Genomic DNA, 4,147 nt, shown 5'->3' on the forward strand with positions numbered 1-4,147 from the left:
TGCTTCATGGTCAACTGTATCAAATGCCACTGAAAGGTCTAGTAAGATCAGCGGGGTACACTTTTCCCTGTCAATTTCCAGGCAAATATTGTGAGTGTCTGCCACATTGAGGGCAAAGACCCAGGGTGTCTCCTATCCAGGGCAGTGCCCATCCGCCACACTACCTCTGAATTTCTCTACTCCTGGCCCACATCTCTTCTTTTATTGGCTGCCCAGTAGGCCAGCTTCAAGAGGCATGCTGGAGAGGTCTTTTGCCAATGGCAAGCCCAGAGCCTTGTGGTTAGAGGACTTTAATGGGAAGTGGGAGATGAAACAAGTTACCTCATTTTCTTGCATATCACACAACCACACATAGACACGTACCTTGTTTTTGGGAAGGCAAAAGATGACTACAAGAGTTTGCTAGAGTTATGGCCACGCTGATCAGGGACAGAACATAATCTTCAGCTCACTCACGCATTCTTTCCTGCTGAGGTGAAAGGTCCAGTTTTAACCCTTTCACAGATAAATTGTCTTGGCTATTCAGCAAAAAGCTAAAATTGTAGCTGCTACTGAAAACTAGACTCTATGGGTGGATTCATAGATGTTAAGGTTGGACAGGACCTCAGTAGGTCATCAAGTCTGACTGCCTGCCCTGGGCAGGAAAGAGCACTGGGGTCAGATGACCCCAACTAGGTGCTTGTCCAAAATGCTCCAGGTGAGGCTTGAACTCACAACCTTGGCATTGCTTCCCAAGTAGTGCCTTATAAGTACCACATGCTAACCCATTGCACCACTGGAGCTGACTTTCATAAACCCCTAAATCTTGGATTTTGAAAAGACATAAAACAGTCTGAAGGACTGTGAAAGAAAAGTGACCAGGAGTAGCTAACAAACAGCAACCTTGCTAAAAAAAAAGGGGGGGGGGGAGGGGTAGCTTGATTAGTGAAATATCAGGATCATTAAAAGGAGAGATCATTCACACCTATAGTGTGAAAAGTGACTAGCAGGAATCAGGCAGATTACAATGAGCCCTGAAGTCAACTGACACTCTCAGAACTGCCTTGATAGAAATGCCACTGCTGCAGCTGTGCAGTTGGTTTTAAATTTTGGGTGGAGCTGGCATTAAAGTGGTTTTTGACCACATTGCTGACCTCGATCTGCTCCTTCTGGACTCTGCCCCTTCGTTCATGCAGCTGCTAGAGGGAAGAGAAGGAAAAGCAGTAGCAACCAACTTATAGTGTCTCCGTGCTTCCATTCTGGGCAGAAAATCAGCTTCCCTACTTCAGACATGCACCCTAATTATGGAAGGCTAATTTTTTGAGAAAGTATACATGTGGTATGCAAATAAATATGATAACTGCAAACACCTGGAAGACAACAGATAAAAACCAATATTAAAATAACCTATTTTCCAGGAGATGATAACAGGATAGGATCAAGGAAAAAACAGTGTCAGGCTGGCTTCAAACAAGCAGCAATTACAGGCATAATATAGAAATAATTGCTGTAGGGCCAGATGGGGAAAGATCTCCAGACCTAAGTCTGCCCAACTGCTGGTGCACCTGCAAGGCTTTTAGGGGCAGCTAGCAATGTTATAGACATTTAATTGTGTGCAGGACAGGAAAAAAGCAAATTCTTCATGGCCAAATTTGAGGAATGAGCTTCCAGACAATAGAAGAGAAACCATTTTTTGTGAAATGACCTTCACAATATCTGTTTGAACAAAACCACTGTCCTTCCTTGATCGACAAAAATCAGCTTAGGATGCTAAAGGATTTGAAAAATCTGACTAAGTTCTCTTACTACTATGTCTCACTCCTTCAAGCTACCTTGCTCTCACAGAGAGCCCCACTGATTTCAACAAGGCTTCAAGTAGGAATCCATCCTTACAGAGCAGATTGCAGAACTGGGACCTTAGTGGCTTCTTGCCTTTCATTTAGCTTGCATAGTGGAAAGAAAGTAGTCTTTCCTAGGGCTGTGCGAAGCTTCGGGTGGTGATTCGATTCGGAAGAGGTATGGCCTGATTCAATGGCCGAATCTCCGAATCTGAATCAAATCAGGGCCAATTAAAAGGTCTGAATTGAATCAAAGCTCTCCAAATCAACTTGGAAAAGATTTGGAGAGCTTCAATGATTCAGGCAGTCCCTAGTTGCTGCAGCAGGGAGCTAGAGCCAGACTTGGAGCTGGTAAGTAAGGGGTGAGGAGGGGCGGCTGGACGAGGGGGAAGGGGACCATGGGGGGACCCCTGCCAGGCCCCATCCCCTGCCTGCTCCCCCAGTCCTCCCATGACTGCCCAGCCCGCCCCAGCTCCTGGGACTTTAAAGACAAGCCCCTCTCACCGGGTGCTGCCGAGTGGGGGGGCAATCCCTGCTGCCCCCCAGTGCCCCGTGCTGTGGGGGGGGGGGTCTGCTACAAGCCCCTGAGCCCCCCTGCTGTCCATGCATGAGGCAGTGGGGGGCAGTGGGGATCACCCTCCCCCCCCCCCCCACTTGGCAGCAGCCTGTGAGCCGAGGCTTTTTTTTTCAAAGTGCCAGGAGCTGGGGCAGACAGGGCAGCCATTGCCAAGGCTGGGAGAGTGGGAGGGGGATGCAGCCTGCCTGGTTCAGAGATCTGGCTGATTTGGAAGCAGCCAAATCTTCAAACTAAATTTGGCTGAATTGATTTGGGACAGTGATTCGAATCACTGAATCAAATCACTATCCCCCAAATCGGCCGAATCCAAAGCGAATATTAGCCGCTCCACACAGGCCTAGTCTTTCCTCCATGTCTTTCCTCAAGGTTTAGATACGCCTACTGTGAGAGGAACATTTAAATCCAGACCAAAACCTGGTTTTAATGGAAACCCTGGAGGCATTCCCATTTCCAACACCATTTACACAAAACCTAAATGTTGGGCTGAAATCTCTCTCATTTAAGTATTTCCCCTTAAATGTGTGATGCTGATCTCTAAAGTGAATCAGCATGCTTCTTAAAACATTATCTGACATTTTCTGCCTTCTTTTAAAACCAGAAATAGGATGCTACACAAGTATGCAATTATACATTAGTCAGGAACCGGTTTACCAGAATCAGAGTACCAGTCCATAAGCCAGATTTGTAATTGCATCCTTAAGCAAGAGACTGGAATTGCTTTGTGGAAACCTCTAGGTACATGTTTTAAGAGCAGCAGCCTCACAAAGATCATATATCAGATTCAAATATAATCATCTCCAAAGCAATAGCATCTGACAAAGTAAGTTGTTGCCCACAAAAGCTCATGCTTCTCTGAATCCTGCTCTACCTTCTGCCTGACCGCAGATTAATACAGGTAGCCACCTCTGTGCATAACACTAGAAAAGTTTGTTCTTTTCCCAAAATAAATATGAATTGTGGTTGTGGGTCCATTAGCCTGACTCAATAGCATATTGCTAACACCCTTAAACCTTCCTGCGTGAGTCAGGTACAACTACTCAAAATGAACAGTTCCTCACTTAATGTATAGCTCCACTGAAGACCTCAGTGTAAATAAGCCTTCCAAAATCTGCCATCATGGAAACACTTTCCACTTCACTTGGTCTGCCTTCCTTCCTCTTCCTTGTCTTCACCCCACGCCTAGAAACTTCTCATCACTCTCCTCCTCCAGCTTCCCCAGTTAACTTATCTACTGAGCTTCTTCATGCTTTTACTCTTCTCCTCAACCTCTCACTTCTCTCTGGCTCTTGCTTTCATGGTGCAAATATGCCTTAGTTGTTCTATCTTAAAAAAGCACTGTTGATACCATCTGCCTCCCCAAAAAGTGCCCCATCTTTGTTTAACTGCTGTCTACAGTCCTCTCCAATTCCATTCTAGATCCTCTCTGATCTGACTTTTGTCTCTTGTACTCCGCTGAAGCCACTTTTAGCAGGGCCTCTAATGGGGACGTTCAGAACCCCATCCTCACGTTGCTTCATGTCAGCCACACGTAACACTATTTACTTTTTCAACGTCTTGTTCTTCCTTGGTTTCTGAGTCTCTGTCCTCTCCTAATTCTCCTTATCTCTTCCTATTTGTTTTTTTCTCATCCTTTCTCAACTTTCTGTGGGGTTTCTATAAGTCTGTGCTCTTGGTCTCCCTCTTCTCTCCCTCCCACAAAAACAAATTCTGCTAAGATCTCCCCAGACCTGTATTTTTCCATCCAAATTGATAG

At 45.7% G+C, this 4,147-nt stretch overlaps 1 non-coding gene across 1 annotated transcript; it reads right to left on the reverse strand.

Moving 5' to 3' along the window:
* Positions 1–689: 689 nt before the first annotated feature.
* On the reverse strand, positions 690–782 carry TRNAI-UAU (transfer RNA isoleucine (anticodon UAU)). The gene is given in 2 exon segments: positions 690–725; positions 745–782. It is a non-coding gene; the product is annotated as a tRNA-Ile (tRNA).
* Positions 783–4,147: the final 3,365 nt, after the last annotated feature.

Source organism: Alligator mississippiensis, chromosome 3, assembly GCF_030867095.1.
Source record: "Alligator mississippiensis isolate rAllMis1 chromosome 3, rAllMis1, whole genome shotgun sequence".
NCBI lineage: Eukaryota > Metazoa > Chordata > Crocodylia > Alligatoridae > Alligator > Alligator mississippiensis.